Here is a 27,699-nt window from a genome sequence, read left to right as displayed (position 1 = left end):
ACTAAACACAGGACTTTGGAACTCCAGAGAGTATACATAGCGAAACATGTTTGCATGTGACCTATTAATGGGATTATGATCTGAACTAGGTGGTAAGGTATAAGACCGATTTATTGACCTGGAGGTGTGGAATGTAAATCGCAAGGGTGTGGAAATTCTCTTCTGAGAGCTTTTGTCAGTAAAATTGAGAAGAGCCAGCTGAAAGGAGACAGAGGAGGTGTAAGACAGTTGAGCAGAGCAGAGATGTTATAAAATAGGATTCATGACAGTAATATTTCAAAGGAAATGCAGTAGGGCTGTGATGTCACCACAAGGGGTTCACCTAAATTAGTATTTATGACTTTCTATGAAACTGTTCAGCAAAGGTATATTGTCTTCTTCCAACATCTTCAGCTTCCTAGGAACAGACAGGAGGGTTGGATCTAATCTGCTTGTAGTTTGGCCAAGTTAATATAATGGAAGGGATTGGGAGAGGAAGGGAAAAATGCAAGAGGAAGAGCAGGAGGAAAAGAGGGAGGGAAAGTAGGATAAAGAGAGAGTGAGAGGCATGAGAGGCATGAAGGGAGAGAGGGAAAGAGGTAGGTAGAGAAACAAACTGCTTTGTTTAGTAGCACAACTGTCTATGCACAATATATAATTAATAGCAAGCTTTGAATATCTAGAACAAGGAAACATTTCAAAAAAGAAAATGATCAAGTAAACTCACAGAAGTTTTTCACTTGTTAATTTGTTTAATTTCCTTTACAAGTATTTAAGTAATGATGTGAATAAACTGTTGAGAGGAGAGATAGAAAAAGATAAAATGAATAATTTGATAGTTTCTATGCATCTAAATTAATTAAGAATCAAGACCTTGTACTAAATTGACTATTGTAAAAACAACTAACATGAAGATTCTAAGAATGGATTTTAATTAGTGTTGAACAAATTCTCAGACCAGGAAATCATATGCATTAATCGATATACTGTACAGAAAAATAGATTCTTGCTTTTTTATTATTCCCCTCACGAATATAGTGTTTACAATATCATACTTGTTCAGCAAAATGTAGCAAGTTAATCCTATTCTCATAAGAATAATTTCAAACCCAAGAGCCTCTTTTATAAAATGCTGAGCACATATTAGCTACTTTTATTGATTCAGACAATATAGGAGTTGTCAGAAAGTCCCCAATTTTTTAGAGCTATAACAAGATTTTCTTGACTACAGATACTTTAGAACAATCATTAGTTACTCCCCGCCCCCACCCCCTGCAATGAAAATACATTTAGTTCATGTTGAAGATCTATAATACTAATCATTGTGTCTTTTCTGTTTGTGTTATTTATTTATTTTTTTTTTATTTCTTGGGTTTTGTTTTTAACTATGTAACTTAATGGCTGACTGCTCAATAGGAGATTGGATGTTCTGTTACAAGTGTAGTTGTTACAGGGCTCTTTCACTTTGAACCAGATGGAGAGAACTACTTACTAATTCAAGCCACTTTTCCCAAACTGACATTTCCCTAATTTCATCAGAAGTAGTAGCTATTTGAAGCTGCTGGATCCATTTTTTAAATGATTGTTCATTTTATAGGCCAAATGCCCCTTCTCCCAAAAAGCAAATTTAACCCATAATGAGACTGAGCCCTATTTGGACTGTAACACATAAGAATTTATAACAATGATCAATGCAAGGTGCACCCTGAGTTTCAGTTGGTGATGCTCGACAAAGCTCTCCTTTCTTTACTTTCCACCTGTGTCCTAGCAGCACTAATGGACTGGTAATCTATGGGAAAAATGTGGGGAGAGAAAGGAATGGATGAGAGGTAAGAAGACACCTGGGCCCCAATGACTTATTCTTTATAACTAGCAAAAGAGATTATAGCACTACATCAGCAACCTGAAATACAGAAGAGAGTTTAGTTACTGTTAGGTTCTCTAATTGGGGCATCATTGGAATAGCTTCTTGAATGACATGGATATCAGACTCCCTTTCCTCACTATCATTCATTCCACATTCATCAACATCCATGGTATACTAGACATTATGCTAACAATTACACATACAAAGGTGACCACAGCACTGTGCCCTGTGAATAGAAGAGGTAAGAATGGAGAGAGGTGATGACCGGGTAGAGGGCATGTGAACACATAGGAATATAGTGTTATTTCTCAAGAAGTAATGAAACATGAGTTGGGAGGCATAGACTATGCCCATAATATGAAGGACCTTGTGGCAATCTAAGTTTGGATTTTTTCCCCCAATAGACTATGGAGACCATGAATGAATGAAGATTCTTAAGGTCAGGGAATAATACCCTAATATTTGAGTGTTATAAATATCATTCTGGCAAGGCTGTGGATAGGATTTAGGCTGTGGATAGGATTATATATAAATATAATATTTATTGAGTCATGGGACCTTTTATAATAGTTAATGAAGAATTAAAGGAAAGAAGAGAGGGAGGGATGAAGACTGGGTCTAATTTTGAGGATAGAGAAAAGAGTATGAATTTAAGAGATAGTTGGAAGAATAAAAATGTGTAAGAGGGACTGAAACAAAGAATATGGTGTTAGGAGGACTGTTTGGGGCTGGAGAAGACTCTTGAGATTGGATATGATTATTTAAGCAAACTATATAGAACAACGTAGAAGAGGAATAATGATTATAACTTCAATGTACCCTAACATTTAAACAGAATTCAGAGGAATTTCATAGGATTCTTGGAAAGAAAAACAAAAGGGAATCAAAGAATGGAGGTGTCAGCATGATGAATGACCAAAATCCTATTCAAATGTGTCTTGAAATGTAGCAAATAATAATCATTAGTGTTCTTTGTCATAATAATTTCAGTGAGGTACTGGAGATGAAACCACAATTGCACAAATAGAATTTGAGGAAATACAGTCAGGCGAGGATCCTCCTTAAAAAAAAAAAATAATATTAATACAAGGCCTAGGAAGAGAATGAGATGGAACTTCATTTATAGGGTGAAAAATAGGCTCATGATTTTTACTTTTTCACTGGTTTTGTTGTTTGATTTATATTTATATTGAGGTATGCTAAGTGCAAAGACTCCAATGGAACAGATATTGAAAAAGAACTAAAAGGGGAAATATTAACCAAATCAAGATTTGTAGTCAAGTATAGACAGGATGTAAGACCAGCTGTAAGTATATCTTATTCAGGAGAAGGAAACTGAGGTGGAAAGGCAGGTGGTATAATTTTCAAGATAAATTACTTATGAGGTGGAAAATTTTTTCTTCTAAGAGTCAAAAATTTTCCCCTTGTGAATCTGAAATTAATTTAATTATGCAATTAATTTAGTTAATTTAAATCTGCAATTTATGTTGAGGTGGTAGAGAACTTAGAAGGCTGTAGGTTTTTAAATAACTGGCATAGAGAGCAGAAGACGGGCTAGCTAAGACATCCAGTGGCACTGATTTCGCAGTGTATTTAGCAGCACTCTTATCAGTTTCAAAATTGCTTCAGAACTATACGGTCACCTATGTGCAGATGAAGAGAAAGTATTTTTCCCAGGTCTGGGGGTAGGAAGGTTTTCAGGCTGGACCTTGTAGAATAGCAAGAACAAAGTATATGGGTGTTATAAATATGGTGCTTGATGAATAGACAAAAAAGTGCAGACAGGAGGAGGCTATGAAAGACTGGGGAAAGAAAAGAATAAAAGACATGTTAAATGTTATGGGGTGAATTGTGCCACCCAGAAATACACATTGAAAGCCCAACCTCTAGTATTTATGAATGTGACCTTAGTTGGAATTAGGGTTTTGTAGATGGAATCACATTAAGATAAAGAATGCTAGGGTGGGCTCTAATTCAATATGACCAGTGTCATTATAGGAAGGGGAAATTTGGCCACAGACACAAACATTTACACTGGGAAGACCATGTGTAGGTGGAGACACATGTGGAAAAGATGGCTATGTGACAAAGGAGGCAGAAATTGGACCAATATATCTATAAGCCAAGGACTGCCAAGAATGGCTGGCAAAGATCAGAAACCAGAAGAGGCAAGGAAGGATTCTCCTGTATAGGTTTCAGAGAAGGTGTGGCCTTATCCAACATCTTGATTTCAGACTTTCTAGCCCTCAGAACTGTGAGACAATAATATCTCGTTATTTTGAGCTACCTGATTTGTGGTATTTTGTTATGGCAACCGTATGAAACGAATACACCAAATAAGAGTTACCATCAATGATCTGCACAGATTAATCAGTTTTTAGAATGTGGAGAAAACTGGGGCACCTGGATGGTTCAGTTGGTTAAGCGTCTAACCCTTGATTTGGGCTCAGGTAATGATCTCACAGTCCTGGGCTCAAGCCCCACATAAGCTCTGTGCTACAGCATAGAGCCTGCTTGGGACTCTCTCTCTTTCTCTCTCTACTTGTCCCCTTCTCATGTGTGCTTGCTCTCTTTCTCTCTCTCAAAATAAATAAATAAACTTAAGAGCTTTTAAAAAATAAGACTTTGGAGAAGACTAATTAGTTATATATCCATAAAATGCATTTCATTTTGTTTTTCAAAAGTGATTAGTTTATGAAATATATGTCAAAAATATGCATGAGTAAATTGGAAAACCATTTAAACAGCTCAATCTTGAAAAAAAAACACAAATCTTGGGGTGCCTGGGTGGCTCAACTGGTTAAGCACCCGACTCTTGATTTCAGCTCGGGTCCTGATCTCATGGTTTGTGAGATGGATCCCTGTGTCAGGCTCTGTGCTGATAGCATGGGCTGCTTGAGATTCTCTCTCTTCCTCTCTCTCTCTGCAACCCCCATTCTCTCTTTCTCAGAATAAACTTTAAAAAACAAACACCCACAAATCTTTTAACATGTTTTATTATTCAATGACCATAGTGTTTCTCAGTGTTGAAAGAACCTGATTTTTTCATATTCTTTCAGGTTAAAATATGCTTTGTTAAATAAGATATAGGAGTGCTGGGTGCCTTAGTTGGTTAAGCATCCAACTCTTGGTTTTGGCTGAGGTCATGATATCATGGTTCATGAGATCGAGCCCCATGTCAGGCTCTGTGCTGACACTGTGGAGCCTGCTTGGGATTCTCTCTCTCCCTCTCTTTCTGCCCCTCCCCTGCTTACACATGTACCCTCTCTCAAAGTAAATAGAATAAACTTAAAAAAATAAAGTAAAACATTAATGTAAACATGTTATATATTTAAATGTTGTAAAATCTATTGATGGAACTCCCTTACTTGCATTTTCTATCCCACACAAAGTACATATAAATAGTGATTCTGTTTACCTGCTTGTATATAACACTTAGTTTAATTAAGTTGTAATTTATATAAATTAAACAAAAAAAATTCATTGTAATTAAGCATTGGCCCTAACTGTAAATGTGGGTGCCTGTATATATTTTTTAACTAATAAATGTTTGTGAAAAATATTTATTTGTACATATAAATTATTTGAACGGGAAAGTATAGGCAGTATTTACAATTGAGAATTCCATTGCCACTTTAGATATGTATAATGCAGGGAAGAACAAAGATTTTTTTTTTCTGTAACACTAACAATGGTGATGATGATGATAATAATGATAGTTAGGCTTTAAGGAATGCTTACTGTATCACAGACTTTACAGAGGCTATCCCATTTGTTTCTCAAGAACAAAAACAAAGCAATGAAGTAGCTACAATTATGCCGAGAAAACTGATGCTTAATGAGCGTGAGTATCATGTCCAAGATCACACAACTAAGAAATAGTTGGGGACAGGGCTGGAGCCCAGTCACATCCCAGAATCTTTATGGTTAATCGCTATCATTCTTGAGTACATTTCATAACTATGTATTTAAGGAACATCCAATCATTTCATTTTCTTTTCTTATTTTTTAACAGTACAAACAATATCAAAATACTACTGATAAAATACTCTGATATTAATATGCTCATTTCAACCCTACTTATGAAATAATTGGAGATACAGTGAATCTCCATTATAGAGCATATAATTTGTAAATAACACATATTTAAATATAAGTCTAGGTTATGCCAGAGTGGTTGATGGATTACTGAGTATTTCTCATAAAACAGGCAATGAATAATTACTCTTGTACAAAAAAATTCAGAGTTAATTATGAATTAGTGTTAGAGAATACTGAATAAAACTGAGCTCATCAGCAATAGATTATAGAAAGAAGAGCTAGTAAGAGGAAACAAAGTTTAAAAAAAACAGTAAAGTTTCAGGTAAGATAAAGTAGAAAACAATATTAGAAACATTGTAAATACAACTGGGAAAAGGAAGAAAATTGAACAAGTTGATTGGATTTTGCCAAGAAACCATTTATGACTCTGTAAAATAACGCTGGTAGAAGGTTGAGGTCAAATATTCTGCTGAAATAACTTCCTAGAAAAATCCTGTTCTTGTTTTTTTTTTTTTTTCACCCAGAACAATTTTAAGAACTTTCTCTAGTTTGGGGAGTTATTATGGTTATTGAAAAAATGGTTTATATTACAGAACTGTAAAACAAAGCATTTTCAAAATATTTCACCTACTATAGTATGTTTCACTCAAATAGATGCATAGGAATTACTAGGAAAACAAAATAACATTATTTTTCTCTCCATACCTCATGACTTCATGATTAGGTAATTATTTTCTAAATATGGAGGAATAAATGTAAGATTTATTGTACCTAAATTAAGAGGATTTCTTAAACTTCACAGGTCTAGTAAAAAATTCCTGCTGAAAGTCCTACCTTTCAAATCTTAAACTCCAAGATGTTGAACTCAGTAATATTAAAAAGTAACAAAAGAAATCTGATTTTCTTCCAGCTTCTGCATAATATATAGAGAGATGCAAAATATATAAATATGTAACTGTAAAATTATAAATATAAATTCATATCAATACTTTCTCAGCTTAGCCAGTTTTCCTCAAGCCATCAGCACGGTCGTGATAGTGTGCGGGGTGTTTGTGGTGGTATTGAGAGAAGGAGGGTGAATTTTGACTTACTGAGTTCTATGGTAGCACAGAAAAACAGAGAGTGGAGACCATTTTGTGTGTACTTGTTGGGTAGAGAGGCGAATGTGAGGAGAAAAAGGATAGAAAAGAAGTTATCTACACTGAAGATAAATATGACTGTGTTCAATGTTCCCTTTAGTGAAGGACTTGCCAATAAACTTCCCTTCCCCACTTTTTAAAAAGTTAACTATTTTAAGTCTGGTTACAAAGCTGTATTATTCAAGTAGATTTTGACAAACATATCTTTTACAAGGATTTACTGTTTAAGCTAATTCATAGGTAGCAAGCCTATTCATAAATCCTCTAAATCTGAGCAAAATTTATATTACTACAAAATAGGCTGAGCCACATTTTAGCAGGTTATAATATAAAGTCACTATCTAGGTAAATTCCATACATGACCAGTCTCTATGCTTAGAAATAAATAATGTAAAAATGGGCAATATTCTACAAACCACATTGTGCCTTAGGGTGTATAACAACTTGCATTTTAAATCCCTCTAGTTTAGGAATATGATCTAATCCCATATGGCCTACCACTTGAATAATTTGACTATAAAAAAGCCCATGTATAGATCTTTACTTGGTAATTTTTTTCTGGTAAAATCGGAATGACAGCCAACTCATATTTAGGTTGAAGCTCTGAATATCCTTTCAAATTGGAACACATTTCAAAAATTTTTTTCACAGTGAGAAAACCAAACAGAATGTAATTTGGGTCAGAACCTAAAGAGCTCTTTTGGATACAACATATCTTAAACTTGGGTCTTCTTTACCCTTCTTTTGAGAGTATCTACAATGTAGAAGTAAAAGAAAGCATTTTTATGTGTTAGTATTAATGACCAGATGCTCAATTATATTAAAAAGAAATGAAAACATGTCTATGTTTAACATAATTACTCTAAACATGGCTGGTATAGTGACTTCAACATTTAGATTTCCAGAAATTAGGCCCTCAATACATTTATCATACCTATCATTAATCTTTAAGTACGGACTTCCACTGAGGCTCATTTATTTGGTTCTCAAAATCTATCCACTATAGATAGCAATTTATCCTGAATAACCTTACAGAAAGATATTATTCCACAAATCCATATTTTACAATTCACCAAGAAAACTTGTATTTTTTCAAATCCTTTAGGATCAAGACCAAATCTAAAATGTAAGGAGAAAAATATAAATCCCATATAACATCTGTAAGTATATCTGGCATAGAATCAAGAATTTATATAAAATGTATAAATATGAAACATGAGTAGGAGTCACAAATCTTAATGTGTAAATGATTCATGAGTCACTATTAATAATTAAGCGCTGAAAGAGAAACCAAGTTACTTACTAATGGCTTAGTATAAAAGATGATTTTGATTTTTCTTGAATCAAAGCTTAGAATCAGGATTTCTTTCAAAGAGGTAGTATGGTACAAAATGACAGAAAGCCAGGAGTCAAGGACCCACAAACAACACTTGGATAAATGGAGATAGAGTTTATATTAAACACTTTACCACCCAAACACACTTCTACACGAATGTGCATGTCCACCATCTCTATCCCTCTTTTATTCCACTCTCATGCTGGCTTAAACACAGTTAACCGAAGCACAACAATTCTATCAGCAGATATACAGCTAATGTTCAGCCCCTTGGAATTGTAAGGATCCCTAGCTAGCTGCCTTAACCATTAAAAATGGAACTTAAGAGAAACCAATTTCTTTTCAAAACTTACAGCTCAGTTAAAAGAATATCAACACACATTTGGAAAAATATTTTTCAACTCTCAACAATCTTAAAAATTGCTATAGCATATGAAAACACAAACATACCAATAGCTCTGGTCATAAGGCTGCAATGAAGTTTAAATCTCCTGGCCAACAAGCAACTTATGTGTCAAAGAGGTAGTATTTTAAAATCAATATTTATGCCCATAGTAATTCTCAATTGAAATGAAACATAAAATCCGTACTTTCTCTTTATAAAGTGATATGGGTCAATGTTTGGCTAATGTTACAAAACTAAATGAGGTATTGCAAAATAATTTAAAATTTAGATGTGCAGGCAATTAGGTTCCATTTTAATACACTATTATGAAAAGTGTTTATTTGTTTTTGGAAAAAAAAATAAACAGCATCTTGGCTATAATGACAAACCAGCTTTTCTGCAGTAGGTCCCTCCAGCAAAGGCTTAATATATCTGATTTGTCAAAGTCAACATTCCTGCTAATCTTTCCCACCAGTGTCAAATGCTGAGAGCTATCACCTATTCATTTTGTTGGGCAGTGTAGGGAGAAAAATGGACAACAGGCAGAAAGTAATCTGCAAAAACATCAGAATAAAGTGGTCGCTTTGCACACAGCTGTAAGAAAGATGCAGGAAGAAATAGAAAATCTTTGAGATTTCCTTTGCAATTCTTTGCCTATACAAAGTTTGTTTGAATGTAAATTATTCCTACCTTCACTACATTGGTTAATAAATGTTTTAAGGCCATAAAAAATTTTCTATTAGTGCCAAAATATTATGTTTTACTGCATTGTATAGGCAGGGTGAAGCAAATAAAGTAATATTAAATTTGAAATGCTTTAAAAGCTTTAAAGAAATATTATTACTGGAATTTAACCTGAAATAAAAAAAAATTTAAGTGAGAATTTTAACATTATGTCTGCCTGTAAATATTCTGTTTAAATTAAAAAAAAAAAGTCTTTTGGAAGTTTCAGAAAACATATGGCTACCATATTTTTTCTTTCAGTTCTACAGACATGAATGGAATTTTCTGTAATGGAACAACTAAGAATTTGGCTATCAACTATATGATATCTTCCACTACTGAGTACATGTGTGCATATGTGTGTGCATGTATGTATACTTGCATGCGTAGATTGGGAATAGCATGCTGTAATTGAATTGCATTATAATAGAAATACAGGTTTAATGAGTCTGAAAATGCCTCAAATTAGAAAGGATTGAGAGTAAAAATTAGGGAAATGCAAGTCATTATGTATTAAAATATCCATCCCTAAATGTATTGAAACTTATCAGCATGATTCTTCACCTTAGGATTAGCACTCTCTCCCTCCTCAATATTGGGAGAGTCAATATGAGGACCTTCATTGTAAGTATGTGTCCACGTAGAATCATTCATTAAGCAAGACAGATAGTTGCAAGACAGATACTTAGAAAAATGTCAAAGATTTAGAGCAAAAGGAAAATAAGTAGACCTATGCTTTCTGGAAATAAACCTTTTACTTCCACTCAAATTATATCAAAATCAAAATTCAAGGCATCTGGGTGGCTCAGTTGGTGAAGTGTCCAATTTTGGCTCAGGTCATGGTCTCATGGTTTGGGAGTTTGAGCCCGGCATTGGGCTCTGTGCTGACAACTCAGAGCCTGGAGCCTGCTTAGGATTCTGTGTCTCCCTCTCTCTCTGCCCCTCCCCCTCTCATGCTCTGTCTCTGTCTCTCTCTGTCTCAAAAAATAAACATTAAAATTAAAAAATAAAATTATTAGTATAGATCAGCAAATTATGAAAAATTGATCTGAATATTTGTGTTAGCATGTAAGACATGACAAGTAAAGGTTTTCTTATTACAGTTCAGATATTTTGGTTAATTGACATATATAATAAAACACAGAAGTAAATAAGCGTTAGGACACTGGATTTAAGTCAGAAAAACGTGGGTTCCAGACCATCTCTATTATGTTAACATCCTTAAAATCTTTATTTTCTCATCTGTAAAAGGGGAATAAAAATAGTGCTTCTTAGAGTAACCCTTATCATTAGCTTTTGCCCACATTTTCCTGAGGCAATCACAGGAGGTATACTATTCTTTCTCCGGTTGGTTAGAACTTCTCTTAGGTTGTGCATAGCATTCTGTTTTACTTTGGGGTAAAATTCAGTACATACTTTTCCTTTATATGTAAAGAGAGTTTGGGACTATAGTGTTGTATATAGTATTGCTGCTGCTGCTGTTGTTGTTATATTAAATGGTTAGTTTTTCAGCATACCTCTTCTCTGATTGATTTACCAGAGTAATTTGTCCACACTGAGAAATGGATGAGTGTTCTAGGCAATATCTGCTCAGTCTCTGAAGCCTTAATGAGTGAGGATTGGCTGGGCATGAACGTTATCATCATCATCATTAAAAACACCTATAGAGAGGGGCGCCTGGGTGGCGCAGTCGGTTAAGCGTCCGACTTCAGCCAGGTCACGATCTCGTGGTCCGTGAGTTCGAGCCCTGCGTCAGGCTCTGGGCTGATAGCTCAGAGCCTGGAGCTTGTTTCCGATTCTGTGTCTCCCTCTCTCTCTGCCCCTCCCCCGTTCATGCTCTGTCTCTCTCTGTCCCAAAAATAAATAAACGTTGAAAAAAAAATTTTTTTAAACACCTATAGGGAGCTTAATGTCTTTATGCCAGGCACTAAGAACACGTTTCTTAATCTTTTCATTATTATAACAACTCAGTGAAGTAGGTACTATTATAATATCTTTTTTATAGATGAAAAGTCTGAGGCACAGAGAACTAAAGTAACTTGTTCAAAGATACATAAATCATTAGTGATAGAACCTGAATTTAAGCCAAGGCAGCAAAGTAGTGGCTCCAAATCTTTTGGTGTACACATTATGCATATTTTCATCATAATTTAAGATGAATGAGAAATACATATACTGGCTTGATATTTTCAAATCTAAGATGTACATATTACACTTGCGTTTGACAATATGCATACTGACAGTGACAAGTGTTAGCACTGGGTCCATTCTCTCACCTTTCTGCTTCAAGGTGTAGAGTGCCTTGCATCAACCCACAAACAAATTACATAATGATTCCTTTTCCAATGAAAATACTGAGTATCACATACATACAGTTTCACTAATAAATTGGGTTTTTTTCCAAATGGATCGGTATCAAACTTGCTTTTGTGTAACAAAGCTTCCTTCTGGTTATAGGGAGACCTTACAAAATTCCTTTCTGTCTCTGCTTAAAGAGTGTTGATTAGGGGTGACTGGATGGCTCAGTCGGGTAAGCGTCCAACTTCGGCTCAGGTCATGATCTCACGGTTTGTGAGTTCAAGCCCTGCGTTGGGCTCTGTGCTGACAGCTCTGAGCCTGGAGCTTGCACAGATTCTGTGTCTCCCCCTTTCTCTGCCCCTCCCCACTCATGAGTTCTCTCTCTTTCTCAAAAGTAAATAAACATTAAAAATAATGTTTAAAAGTGTTGATTAAATTAATAATAGCAATAATAAAAATCAACACTTATATCAATAACTATATACTTTGTTCCATGGTATACTCAGTACATTTTTTTATCTTAAAGAAATAAAAATGTAAAACTTTTTCCTCTTTCCATAATAGAATCTATGTAAATGCAATATAAATATTTAAATATCTTGAGGACATTTCATTTTAAAACTATTTCATCAGTATTAGAGAGATACCACCTATTATTAGTCACCTAGATAAGCAATACCTTATGGCATCTGCCCCTGACAATTCTAAATATGTAGTCCATCACAGTCAATGACTTTCTGGGTATTTTCTATTTCAGCACTGTCCTCAGATCATTAGTGAATGTTTTCATTTAAAAAAAGGGAAAATCTTATGTTGCCATTCCTTCACCCACTGGCTCATAAGCCTGCTGCTTTATTGTTAGATAGAACATTAGGAGAAGAAATACATCATCATAATAACATTCTAATAATTATCATGTATTGATCATTTGTAAGGTATAAGACACTATACTAAATAAATATGCCATCTCAGTTAAATTTCACATATAAAGTATAAAATCTTATGTAGAATTAATAAGTATTACTGACCTTGTACAGATAAGGAAACAAAGTCCTAGGAATGTTAGGCAACTTTCCAAGGGTTATATGGCTAACCTATGGCAGAAATGGTTCTGGAACCAAGCCCCTGCTCCTAATTAACCCCTGTAGTACTATATGGAGGCATGCCTACTTCTCAAAGCTATAATGAGAAACCACATGTAAGTATGTTTCTCTGACTTTCCTACATTGTACTTCTATTCAAGTGTCCACACTTTATTTTTAAAAATAGCTTTATTGAGGAATAATTGATATGCAAAGAACTGTCCATATGTAATGAGTCTATGCCTTGCTAATTAATGTCAGCTAACAGGTGCAAGAGCACTGAAGAAAGGCATTCACAGGTTTAGGATACTATTCTTATAGCTTTATTCTATAAACTTTTGGAAAAAAGAGGGTTGTATTTTGTAAAGAGAGGCCACCCTCTTCCTTTAGAGTGCAATTCTGATGTTCCCATTATACATTTCTTTGTGGTAGGATATAGACCATTAATGGATATATTTAATACAGAAAGTCCTGACTTTGACTACCTAGTTACTGGAGAGGTATGGAGTACTCTCTACACTATCATTATAATGCTACATTAATACAGTTATAAATGTTTTAACATTTTAAAACATATATTGTCTGCTTTTCACTTTCTGTCCCCTCAAAAATAAAGTTTTTAGTATCACAGAACCTGTATTTGACTGACTCAAGCATTCTTTTCAATTATGGAAATATTTTTGTTATTTTCCTAACCCCTTGCACACACACACATACACGTATGCCCTTGTACATTTTCAGACCCTCCTATACATTCAGGAAGGGAAGTTTTCATATCCTTACTAGTCATATTTGTAGTTGTCCAATAATAGATAATTCTGTTCCATTTATATTAGTGGAAGTAAAATATCTGATCACCATATGTTTTCTGAAATGTCACAAAAGGTGAGCCTTTTCATTCACATAGAATATTTAAAAGCTAATATAGTGTAAAATCTCTTGACAAATTACTTTATATCAGGTTATAGAAATGTGAAATGCATGTATTATATATAATTCAAGACTGAATTATTTATCTAGATTATCTCATTTAATACTATAAAATAGATGTTATTATCTCCATGTTAGAGATAAGGAAATGAAGGTGTATAGAGGTTAGATTAATCGCTCAAGTTTTTACAACTCGTGGGTGATGGAACTTGCTTTTGAACTATGGTTGTCTCATTCTAATGTCCTTGTTCTTAGACATGCATCTGCAGAGAGTAGGCCCAGGGTACATAACAGAAAAGAATCTCTGAAGGTTAGGGCTCACTTTCATTGCTGGGTTATTCACAAAAGTGCTGTGAAGTCCCATTAGCTTGGTGCAGTAAAGAACTAGGCATCAAGATCCTGATACTAAAAAATTCTGAATCTTTTCATTTATCAGCAAATCTAATCTGAGGAACAATAAAGGAGGTGATATTCTTCATATAGTCATTTACTTTTCAGGGTATAAAATCAGTGACATTTTATCAAAAGTATATCTAATGTAAAATATCTTTATCTATCTATCATTTGTCTATCTAATATATCCATCCATCATCTACCTATCATCTATTTACCTATCAATCTGTTAATTTATTATATATGTATGTGTGTATTATTTCAAGTTGACAGCAATCTTAAATTCTGTTGTACACTAAGTACATCAAATTATTTATTTTTCTACCAAGTATAACCTGAAAAACCACTCATAAATATATGAATTAGAGTTTGAGGTAACCAAGATAAATTGGTCCAAATGCTTTACACTTAAAAGAGATATAAACATAGATCATTGCATTAGATTACCATTAGATTCAACAAAAACCGACCATCAACAAGGCATATCATAGTCAAATTCACAAAATACTCAGGCAAGGAGAGAATCATGAAAACAGGAAGAGAAAAAAAGTCCCTAACCTAAAAGGGAAGACAGATCTGGTTTGCAGCAGACCTATCCACAGAAATTTGGCAGGCCAGAAAGGAGTGGCAGGATATATTCAGTGTTCTGAATCAGAAAAATATGCAGTCAATAATTCTTTATCCAGCAAGCTGTCATTTAAAATAGAAGGAGAGATAAAAAGTTTCCCAGACAAACAAAAATTAAAGGAGTTTGTGACCACTAAACCAGCCCTGTAAGAAATTTTAAGGGGGACTCTCTGAGAGGAGAAAAGATGGGGGAAATATATATCTATATCTATAGATATATATCTATAGATATATATCTATAGATATATATCTATAGATATATCTATATCTATAGATATATATCTATAGATATATCTATATCTATATATCTATATCTATATCTATATCTATATCTATATCTATATCTATATATCTATATCTATATATCTATATAGATATATCTATATATCTATAGATATAGATATAGATATCTATAGATATAGATATATAGATATAGATATAGATATCTCAAAAGCAACAAAGATTAGGAAGGACCAGAGAATACTACCAGAAACTCCAGCTCTACAAGTATGATAATAATTCATAAATAAATTCATATCTTTCAGGACTTACTCTAAATGTCAATGGACTCAATGCTCCAATCAAAAGACGTAGGGTAGCAGAATGGATAAGAAAATAAGATCCATCTATATGATGTTTACAAGAGACGCACTTTAGACCGAAAGACACCTTCAGATTGAAAATAAGGGGATGGAGAACCATCTATCATGCTAATGGTCAACAAAAGAAAGCCAGAGTAACCATACTTATATCAGACAATCTAGACTTTACAATAAAGACTGTACCAAGAAATGCAGAGAGCATTATATCATTTATTTTTCAATAATATGTTTTTCAAATTACAAATCTAGCTTGGTCATGAATTGAATTATATATTCCATGAATTGGAGCAAAATACATATTATGTTATATTTCAGTTTTTTAATTTTATTATTTGCTATTACTTTTTAAAATTTGAAATAAAATGTGCCAGTATTAAAACATATATGCTTAGAAAAACATAAATAAATTAATTACAAATCACAGTAAATATTACCCTGTCAGTAGGAAAAGTCATAGGTTAACTTTGTGATAAAGTTAAAAATTTTGTATACCCAGGTATGCAACTCTCTGCATACATGAATCATCTTACAAATTGTGCTGTGTTTTAATAATATTCTATCTTTTCTAAAGGATTGTTTCTCAATTAATTATATTCTGTGCTTAACATCTGGGAAGTGAAATATTCACAGAAGATATATGTTTAAAATATGAGGAAAAATTAAGTCTTTGGAAAATGAATTACTCTTCACTTCAAAAAGTTCAGCAAAATAATTGAAAGTAACTTAAAGTGTTACAGGAAAATCACAAAATGATGCAAACACCCTGAAGGAGCTGACTGGAGTTAAGAAAGTCCTTTTCAATGAGGTCCGGTAGGAAAAACAAAAAAAAAAAAAAAAAAAAAGAGGTTAGAGTGGGAGAGAGCCAAAGCATAAGAGACTCTTAAAAACTGAGAACAAACTGAGGGTTGATGGGGGGTGGGAGGGAGGGGAGGGTGGGTGATGGGTATTGAGGAGGGTATTTTGGAATGAGCACTGGGTGTTGTATGGAAACCAATTTGTCAATAAATTTCATATACTGAAAAAAATAATAAAAAAATAAATAAATAAAAACAAAACAAAAAACTCAAAACAAAAAAAATTGATTTTAAGATATAATTATATTACTATAATTGGAGAAAACATTTAATTTTCTATACTTCAAAACGAACTTCATGTGAATTAAAAGTATACTGAAAATATATGTGTAACATTTATTGACAACATATTTTCACTGAATATGTGATTATTACTATAATATATAACTTGAAAATTTCAGTCTAGCTAATATATTAATAGTGGCTCTTTTAATTTTTTCACATAAGATTTTCAGATTGTTATATATTTGCTATAATTGATATGCAATCTCTTTTATAACAATAAAATAATAATACAATCTCTGAGCATTTCTTTAGATAGCAGGCATAAATTAGATTATTATTTGAAAACACAGATCTTCCCCTTCTCTCATATCCACAGATGGAAGATACTTTCACTCCTCTTGACTTTAGGCTTAGTCACGTGACTTGCTTTGGCCAATGCAACGCTAGTGGCTATTGTTGCAGCTTGAGAAGGCTAGAGAAGCTCTTGGGCTTACTCACTCACACTTCTACCATAAGAAGAAAAGGGTAGATTCTGGCTAGCTTGCTGGTACTGAAAGTAGGTTGAGCTATGTGGAGCAGAGATGACAAATTCTAACATGACACTGACTGTAGGAATCAATTACAAATAATTTGATAAAAACCAGAGATACTAAAATTAGGATTTTTACCCACCTACTGCATTTAAATTACTGCAAAATGGAGGTTTAGTGAAATTCCTTTGAGGAAGTGCATGTGGTCGGATAGTGCTTAAGTTGAATGACTTGATAGGGGCAAACACATAAAAATAGATTAGTGACTTTTCAACAATTTAGATGAGAGATATTTGCAAAATTACTTATCAGGGTAAAACAATGTACATGGAAAAGATGAACCAGGAGATACTTTGAGAACAAGAAATTCTAGAACTCAGTATTGATTATATAGCATGGTGTCAGTCATATGTGACAGAGAAAAGGAATATATCAATATTTAGGGACAGATTGAAGAGGGAATGATGCCTGTTAAAACCAGAGTGCAAAACTGTTAGTGCAATGGTGACCTAACAGAAGTACCAGAAGTGGAAGAAAGTGTGGCTGACTTCTGAGCATTTTCACATAAAGATAATTGTCAGGGGATACCTGAAGTCTAAAAATATCTCAAAATAATAATGACATGGGGTGCCTGGGTTGCTCAGTCAGTTAAACATCTGACTCTTAATTTTGGCTCAGGTCATGAGCTCACAGTTTTTGAGATTGAACCCCACATGGGCTCTGCACTGACAGTGCAGATCCTGCTTGGAATTCTCTCTGCCCCTCCCTTGCTTATATGTACACGTGCATGTTCTCTCTCTCTCTCTCCCTCTCCCTCTCTCTCTCTCTCTCTCTCCCTCTCTCTCTGTCAGAATAAATAAATAAACATTAAAAAAAGTAACAACTAACCTGTTCATAGTAATGTGTGCTAGGCATTCTATAAGTGTTACATATATTTTTTTCATATTTAATCTGAATCATTTTATAGTGATAGAAATGTTATTTTTATTATCTTGATGGAAAGCTTATATTTTTTGTCTAAATTCACAAACAATAAGGAGGAGTGGTGGCAGAATTAAAACAACAATTGTCAAACATAAGACCTCATGGCCTTATTCACTAGCTTTGTTTGAGTAATAGAAAGGAACGAATGAGAACAGATTCCCTAAGGAAATTTCATAGGGATCAAGTTTAATCATTCTTGTCATGTACAGAGTATTTTCTCACAAAAAGCCATGTGAATTGGTGAAGAAAAAACAAATCTCAATTTTTGTACCTTTATAAGTAAATGTCATATTGTGTGTGTGTGTGTGTGTGTGTGTGTGTGTGTGTGTGCGCTGGCCATACGGTGTTATGGTTAAGTAAGTAATGTTACATGCTCCTCACATTGCAATAATTACATAACAGACAATTCCAAAAATGAATAGCGAGGGTAATCAAGCTAGTATAATCATAATGGTTTTCTTGAAGATACCACGCACTTCCCACACAGTGTTAAACTTAGTCTCTCTTAGTCTAGGAGAGAAAAATAAAGCAAGTAAGTAAATAAAATATCAAGTAGTTGTATACTATAAGAAGGAAAAGGGGAGTCTCAGTATACAGAGTGTCCACAGGAGGGGAAAGATGCACCAGGCTTTCTGAGGAGGTGATATTTGAGCTGAATATATACAATGGGAGAGTAATCCATGAGGATATCTGGAGGAATGATGTTCCTGGTAGAGGAAATAGCAAAGTAAATATCCTATGGCAAGCTCATTCTTGGTGTACTCTAGGATTAGCAAAGATACCCATGTGGCTGGACACAGCAAGCATGAAGAAATGCTGTAGATGGGATGGCAGAGATGACCATAGCAAGATCAAGCAGAATTGAGAATTTATAGTAAGAAATTTTGATTTCATTCCAAGAGTGATGAGAAATAATTTGTGCTTTTAAACAAGGAAATGACATGATCAGATATATTAATTATATGTAATCTTACTATCTTTTGAGTTAGGGTAAATATTCACATATGTACATTTTCAGAAGTTAATGCCATTAAATCATAGATTTAAGCCTATTTTCCAAAGTCTAAGTGATTGATACATGCTTATTTCCCAAAGTGTGTTACCTAGAGTACTGTTCTTATGATATACTCTGGAATAAAGCAGGGTGGGGTGAATGGACTAAGTAAGTTTAGAAAGAAATGGTGGGAAGCCAAGATGAGAACTGAAAAGTGTCCAGTGGATTTATTAACAAGAGAGTCAAGGGGATACCTGAGAAAGTTTGGAAGACACATGAAGATGGAGGAACATTGGAAAGAACTGAAGATAAAGTCATGAAAATGGTGCCTGGGGGGAGAAAAGTCTTTGGGCAGAAACAAGGACGACCTCTAGAGGGGAATGTGGTATCTCAGACATAAAGGGTAAATATGTGTAGTGAACACAGAGAATTCCAATGGGACAGAGTTTACAAAGAAAACAATAGAAGATCATAAATGAAAATTTTATAGACTGAAATAGATACCTGAGAAGTCAGAAGAAAAGACTGAAGGGGCGCCTGGGTGGCTCAGTGGGTTGAGTGTCCAACTTCGGCTCAGGTCATGATCTTATGTTCATGTGTTCGAGCCCCGCATTGGGCTCTGTGCTGACAGCTCAGAGCATGGAGCCTGCTTCAGATTCTGTATCCCCCTCTCTCTCCGCCCCACCCCTGCTTGTGCTCTGTCTCTGTCTTTCAAAAACGAATAAACATAAAAAAAAATTAAAAATTTTAAAAAAATGAAAAATAAAAGTCTGAACATTGTAAAAGTTCAGGTGCTTCCTCCCACTACCAAAGGTGGAAAGAAGAGAGAAATAGATACAGATTGAGGTAAGCTTTGTAGATTTAGAAGCAAAAGAATGTGGGAGAACCTGCCAGACGATTCTATTTTCTCAATGAAATGAAGTACAAGATTATCAGCTGTAAAAACAAAACAAAACAAAACAAAACAAAACAAAACAGGAGACCAAAGAAAGCAGACAATTTAAAAAGCAATAAAATATAGTCTTCTAAAAATATAACTTTCTAAAAAGCAGACTTCTCAAACAGTGTGGGGAAGGAGAGAATATGTAACAAAGGTGTCTCATAGTCTTTGAGATTATGAAGCACTGAATTTGCATGCTATTCATACACTTTGGTCTTTCCCGCAATGATAAAGATAAGAATGTTCCAGGATGGAATAATTTCACCTGGAGTGTGCACGAGGCTTGTGGGGCAGATATGGTGATGTAAAGTGGCCTTTACTCTGAGCCATGAAGGGCACATGGAACCTACATAGGAGACAATAGAAACAGCGGTGTTCTTGGGCATGAACACTAAAAGGAAAGGCTTCAAAGAAGAAAATTCTAGGAGATCCTACTGTGCCATACTCATCAGAGGGTGGAGGTGCTATCTCTACTTCCCTCTCTTTCCTGTCTTCTGAATAGGGTGTGTGTACGTGTGTGTGTGTGTAAGTGTGATAATAATTGCAGTGTCTAACAGCAAAGGTAGAAATGAAAATGGTTATATGTGCCATTAAATGTGGTTGTTGTCTTAGAAGGATTTTGTACACCTGCAATTTACTTCAAGATTGGGAAAGATACAAAGTAAGAGAATTGGGGAACTTTGCTGTTTTGCTGGCTGCATGCACCTACAGGCAAAAGACACTCTTTAAGAGGGCAAAAACCATGGAATACTGACTGACCTTTTCTTTTCTTTCTTTTTTTTTTTTTTTTTTTTTTTTTACTTTACTCTATGGACTCTTGGTGATATAATTGTTCTTTATTTATTACTATTATTATTTTCTTGCCTCAGTTCCCCTTAAACGAGAATCTCTTTCAGGGGCAGGGCTGTCTCTATTGCTTTCAGTATAATGTACATAGCTCAAGTACTTGAAATGAGTTGTATTAAATGCACACATAGTTTAAAAGAAGGGAAAAATGGCATTGCGACAGTTGTTTAGGATCATACATTAAAAGTTGAACTATTTTTAAATCTGAAAAAAACTAATTCTCATCGCATTTATTGTTGTCCCTGGTTGTTCCTGACTATATAAAGTACTCACCTATTTGTCCTTAGCCAAAACTATAATATAACTTAATTATTTTCAAGCACATTTACTGAATCATCATTAAATCTTCACAGATATCCTATGTCCCATTTCTTTTATAAATTACAGTTTTCCTCTCACTGAAACATTTAACCAGATAGATTGTCAACAAATACTTATTAAAATGATCAAACGAGAATGAATATTTATTAGTGACCCATTTGACTGACATTGCCAGCTGCTTGTATCTTTGAATCTGGGAATACTACTCTGAGGTAAATCCCTAAAAATGTTTAGAATAAAATCTCATGGTTGTATGTTAAATTGCAAATGTAATTGAATTACTCAAAAAAAGAAGAAACTACAGACAAGTACACTTAAAAAACAGATTTAGCTTTAAATGTGGCTGATTAGTCATAGTCCTTTCAATATTTATATCATTGTTTTCTGAACAAATGCTTACCAAGAGGATGAGGAGTTATACAAATGCAACTTCCAGTTAGAAACTGCTATAATGTATAAATCTGCTATTATCTCAAATGAATTGCGTACATGTGAAATATTTGTGTATAGTTATGTGTGTGTATGTATCTATTAATATCTATATATCTACACAACTATTTCTTGCTATTGTAGACAGATACGAATTCAGATGGAGTTTGTAACATGTAGAGATTTTTGTGCAAATATTGAGGCACATTACAGGTCAAAGAAATTTATGTGACAAACAAAATCGTGTATTTTGTATATATGTGTACAGTTACATTGTTTAGAGCTAAAGTGACAAAAGCAGTGTGCAGACAAACTCACCCAGAATACTATCTCCAGATTTTCCAGTTTTTAAAATGAAAGATTAGGGTGATCAGAAATATCTGCAAGTAAACCCAGAAGCCAGATCTTGTTGGGCTCTTGAAGCTTTATGGTGGTGAGCTGCTGGACACTAACAATATCATTGGTCAGGGGAAACTTAAAAACATGGATTCACTCTCAGCCGTGGTATCAGAAAAATCCTGATACTTTTACCCCTTTGTCCTGACCAGCGGCATAAAACATGAAATAACACCACATTTCACTCAGCAGAAGAATACCTTAAGACTCTTCTACCTCAAATACAAACTTAACATGTACAATATGACTCCGTGTTTGTTTTATTTTGCTATAACATACAGACAAAAAGCATTCTGAAAAAGTAGTTCAAAAGAAAACATTTTATGACTTGTAACATAGAACAGCGTCTCTTCTCTGTGACCACATTATGATGTAAAAGGATTTCTTATCAAACTTTCACCATAGCAAAGAAAAAGAAAGCTTCTCTTACCAGAGTGGAATAAAGCGTCAACCTTGCTCTAACGTTTTCTGCAGCTCTTGTTTGAAAAGACAGATCCAAAGCGGCTTTGTGCATATAACTGATCTGGCTGATCTCCAGTCTCTGCACAAAAAAAAAAAACAAAAAAACAGTATAATTGGCTCTCAAAAAAGTGTTGTAAACATTCATCATGATGGCACTTGCATGTTGAATCTAGTCACTGTTACCCTGATGGACTTTTTCCAAACAGACCAATTATGTTTCTACTTTCAATATTTGCTACTTGGTTTTCTATATTCAATGCTGAGATTAATATCCTTAAAGAAACTATGAATTTGTGAGTGTCAACTTGATGACTATGTCAAGACCCTTGGGTCTGAAGGTACAGCTCAGACTTAAAAATCTCAATCAATCAAGATGACATTGTCTGATAAATAAATTGACTTGCATCTGTATGTCTTTATTTCTAAATTTGACAATATTCAGCTCATTATTTACATGTGAATGAGATATCAGTGTTTCTAAGTGTCTTTCATTCACTATTTGATAAAAGTCAAGTGAATATTCCACACCTCTACTTTGCGCAAAAGCCACATCAATAATGCCTATAAAATACCCTAGAGTCTGAGACCAACTGTGCTGCATTTCTAAATCACGTTAAATATTCCACTGTGCCTTTGCCCAAACCTTCAAAGGGGTCCAGATTCAGTCACATCCTTTAATTTTTATGGGACCAATGAAGGCATCACACAACCTGGGCTTTTTTTTCTTATTTTTAATTTTTTTTTAATGTTTATTAATTTTTTGAGAGAGAGACTGACAGAGTATGAGCAGGGGAGGGACAGAGAGAGAGAGAGAGGAAGACACAGAATCTGAAGCAGGCTCCATCCAGGCTCTGAGCTGTCAGCACATAGCCTGACACAGGGCTTGAACCCACAAACGGTGAGATCATGACCTGAGCTGAAGACAGGTGCTCAACCGACTGAGCCACCGAGGCGCCCCTTTCTTATTTTTAAACATTCAATTTAATGGGAGCATTGAATGATTATAACTATGAGTGGCATATTCCTATTACCAAGAAAAATGTGAACACTAGATCAAAATGATAAGCCTCAATGAAAAATGCAGCCTCAAATTGTACTACTTACAACAATCTCAGCAATATTTTCTTACAGCTACATGAAAGTGTAATCTTTGTCTTGCTTCCCATGTGCGTAAAGCCTGGCTAACAGTTATTGGCAATGCCACCATTTAAAAAAAGATGATATGATTGTATCAGAGGGTTTTCTTTTTTATATTTGATAGTTTATTTTTCATCATACAAATTAAACAACTACCACAAAACAGTTTATGAATGTACAAATTATGATTTTATCAATTTCTAAAAGTGACAAATTATGATAATTTATAACTGTTTCCAGAAGCAAGTAAAAATTTAGATACACTACAAGGATAAAATTCTATGTATTCCTGAGTCTTATTAAGTAACATCTTTAAATTAAAAGAACCTAAAAGTTTGGATGCTGAACACTTCTTATTCATATTTGTAAATTTCAGAGCCATTTAAAAACTTTTATTATAATTCAGATTACTACAGATATGTGTATATATATATACACATGTATATATATGTATATATATATGTATATATATATATACATGTGTATATATACGTATATATGTGTATATATATGTATATATATATTATTCTTCTATGAACACAGATGACTAATCTCATCATGCTACTTATAGAGGTAGGGTGTGGAGGAAGAAGCCCCTACATACTGTTTTTTTAAAGGTTTTTATCACTGAACTATTAGCTTGCTTATTATATAACATTTGCTTTCATAAAATTTTCCAGTAACATTTCTTTATTCAATTCTTTCATCAGAATAGTGAAGAGGGCATTACTATTCTCCATTTTACACATGAGAAAAATAAGGCTCAGAAAGGAGTAATTTGAAAATTACAACAGTAAATTCTTAAGGTAGTACCCACTGATGCTGTTCAACTATGTCCTAAAACCATTGCTTCCAAAACAGTATATCTAAGATTTAAAAAAAAAAAAAAAAAAAAAAAAAAAAGAAAAGAAAAAGAAAAACATTTGTGTGATTTAGCTTGCTGATTGGAAATCGGAACAAACATTTAGAGAATTATTATCATATATTTGCAGCTGTGATACATTGAGGAACTTAAAATCATTATGGGCATGATGACTTTAGAAATGATTTGCAAATGAACTTCAAAAAGATAATTTTTTATGATTTTCTTTTAAACATTTTTTTGTTAATTTAGGAATTACCTATTAAGTATCTTTAGATGATACACCCTTTGTTAGGGTCTTAGGATACAGTAGTGAACCAGATAAATATCTTCTCTTTCTTCATGTTATATTCAGTCTTCCTAATTACAATAGATACAATAGCCTTACATTTTCTTCACTGAGAAAACAGTAATTACCATAGGGGTCTCCAACTCACCCAATCTGCCCCAACTATCTACCAAACTCCTTTGAACTTTACAGCTGAACCTTTTCAGATGGTCAAGGAACTTTCTTATGCTGATTCCTCTCATTTACATCAGATGACTCTGCACTGAATCATTCTCAACAGTTTAAAATCCTGCTTTAATATTTCCCTGCATTTAAGACCTTCCCACCACCCCCACTTCTCCCTCTTGCTGCTCTGTTTCTGTATTGAAAACTATTTCAAAAGTTCTACTTTAGAATTCCTTTCCAATTCCTTCCCAACTGAGTCTCACAGAGGGTCCATCAAGCCATTAAATTGGATCCCATCTTACCTGATCTCATGTGAACTCATTTAACTAATTCCTTCTTGAAACATTTTCTTCTTTTGGCTCTAGTGATGCCACCTTATGATGTTTCTCCTAACCTGCAGATCTTTCAGTCCCAGGTTCATTTGATAGCTTCTCCTCCTCTGCCCAAATGATGATTGGACAACTCCTTGATTGTTCCTGGACTCCTTTCTATTCTCAAATTCACACTTTCCCCATAGATGTTCTCATTCAGGTCTTTGGCTTTAAATAATATCTATCCTTTTCACTACCAAATATACATCTGCAGCCTGACCTCTCCTCTCTTCTCCAAGTGGGATACTCCATCTGCTTACTGATCTCAATTCTTGGCTCTATAACAGGCATTTTAAAATTCAAACATGACAAAAGCAGAGCAATTGATTCTGCCATGTTTTTGTAAATTTCATCTTTTTTCCATTCTTCCTTATTTTAGTAAAAATTCACCAATCGTTTAAGCTAAAAAACAAAGATTTTTTAATGTTTTATTGTGTTAAAAATGTATAACATAAAATTTACCATCTTAACTATTTATAAATGTACAGTTTTGCAGTGTTAAGTTTATTCACACTATTCTGTACCCATCTTCAAAACGTTTTCATCTTGCAAACCTTAAACTATATACCCACGAAACAACTCCCCAATACCAATGATCTATTGATACATACAATGATACAGATGAATCTCTAAGTAATTATGCTTAGTGAAAGAAACTAAACAACATGAGTATATACTGTATGATCTCATTCATATCTAAAATTCCAAAAATGCAAACTAATTTATAGTGACAGAAAGCAGATCACTTGTTGCCTGGAGACTAGAAAAGAGGGTGGTGGAACTGGTGTGAGGGACAGCCAAGGATAATGAGGCAACTTTTGTGGGTAACAGATGAATTCATTATCCTGATTGTCTCGATCATTTCATGAATGTATGTATATGTCAAAATTAATCAAACTGCATACTTTAAATATGTACAGTTCAATTCATGTCAATTATCCTGAGATAACATTTTTAATAAACATAAATAAAACTCTTAATAAGCACATGAAAATCTATCTAATGTTTAAAGGAAAAATATTTGTAAACACTTCACAAAAGAGGATATCCAAATTGTCAATACCATATGAGAGAGTCCTCAACATTATTTCTTACCAGAGAAATGCATGCTCATCATATAGAGTAGAATATCTAAAACGTTATTTCAATATTTGGGGAGAATGGAAAGCAAGTGGAACTCTTACACACTGCTTAAAGTTTAGCAAATTGGCACCCACCAGCACTTTGAAAAACTGGTAGTATATACTGAAGCCGAAAATATTCTTACCCTGTGATCCAACAACTACACTTCTGGTGCTAGTTTACTGATTAATTATTACTATTGGAGTAAACTGAGGAGAGTGACCAGGAAGAGGTACAAAATAAAATCCTGAGATTTGGGTAATATTTTACTTCCTGTTAAGATTATACTTACATATGGAGGTATATTCACTGTGAAAATTCACTAAGTTCTTCACATAAGAACTCTTCACATAAGAGTTTACACTTTTTTGGATATGTTTCAATAGAACTTGTTATGTATATATGTATGTATGTATTTATAGTCATATACATACATATGTACATACATGCCATATATGCATATATATGTATATATATGTATATATATAAAGACATAATAATTACAGTATATGTTCTAAAGAAGAGATTTGAAATGTTTGTGGAAACACATTGCTAGGGCAATATTACATTTTGTCCTGGTAATGAAAATAAATCACACAGAAGATAAGGTTAAAATATTCCAGTAGGAAAATAGCCATTTGTATAATTATTTATCCCAGGAAGGCTGCTTCAGATGACATTGTCAAGAAAAATATTTAGTATTTTATTAGTATACTAAATACTAATAAATAAATACTAAAATACTAGTATTTTAGAATTTATTTCTAAAAATAATATATCATTATAGTACAGATATTACTCAGTATTTATTTTTCATCTTTTTTTTAAGTTTATTTATTTTTGAAAGAGACAAGAGAGAGAGAGAGTGAGCAGGGGAGGGGCAGAGAGAGAGGGAGAGAATGTCTGCACTATCCAAATGGAGCCCAACATGGGGCTTGAACTCACAAACTATGAGATCATGACCTGAGCCAAAACCAACAGTTGGTCGCTTAACCTATTGAGCCACCCAGGTGCCCCTTATTTTACATTTTTATTTATGAAATTTCTTGAGGTTCTGATTAAGAAATATAAACTTGCTTTTTTCTAATAGATTTACAAAATCAGTGTCTTAACAGAGAAAAGGTGAAACAAAAAATAGTATCTCATTTATATTATCTCATTGCTTGGGGCACCTGGGAGTCTGACTTCAGCTCAGGAGTCGTGATCTCACAGTTTGTGCGTTCGAGCCCCGCGTTGGACTCTGTGCTACCAGCTCAGAACCCGAAACCTGCTTCAGATTCTGTGTCTCCCTCTCTCTGCCCCTCCCCTGTTCATGCTCTGTCACTCTCTCTCTCAATAATAAATAATAAACATTAAAAAAAAGTGTATGT

The 27,699-nt window shown here is 34.0% G+C and overlaps 1 protein-coding gene across 3 annotated transcripts in view; it reads right to left on the bottom strand.

Annotated features, from left to right (window-relative positions):
• Nucleotides 1-27,699, bottom strand: part of MGAT4C (MGAT4 family member C) — a 738,623-nt gene that overhangs the window by 369,939 nt on the left and 340,985 nt on the right. For all 3 annotated transcript variants that reach the window (XM_040491285.1, XM_040491286.1, XM_040491287.1), the window contains one exon: nt 22,352-22,462. The gene's annotated coding sequence lies outside the window, so the exon portion shown is untranslated. The remainder of the gene's footprint in view (nt 1-22,351; nt 22,463-27,699) is intronic.

The sequence above is a fragment of the Herpailurus yagouaroundi genome, unplaced genomic scaffold, assembly GCF_014898765.1.
Source record: "Herpailurus yagouaroundi ecotype Mexico unplaced genomic scaffold, PumYag 182, whole genome shotgun sequence".
In the NCBI taxonomy this organism is placed as follows: Eukaryota; Metazoa; Chordata; class Mammalia; order Carnivora; family Felidae; genus Herpailurus; species Herpailurus yagouaroundi.
The sequence above is the reverse complement of the archived record's forward strand: the minus strand, read 5'-3'. Positions and strand labels throughout refer to the sequence as shown.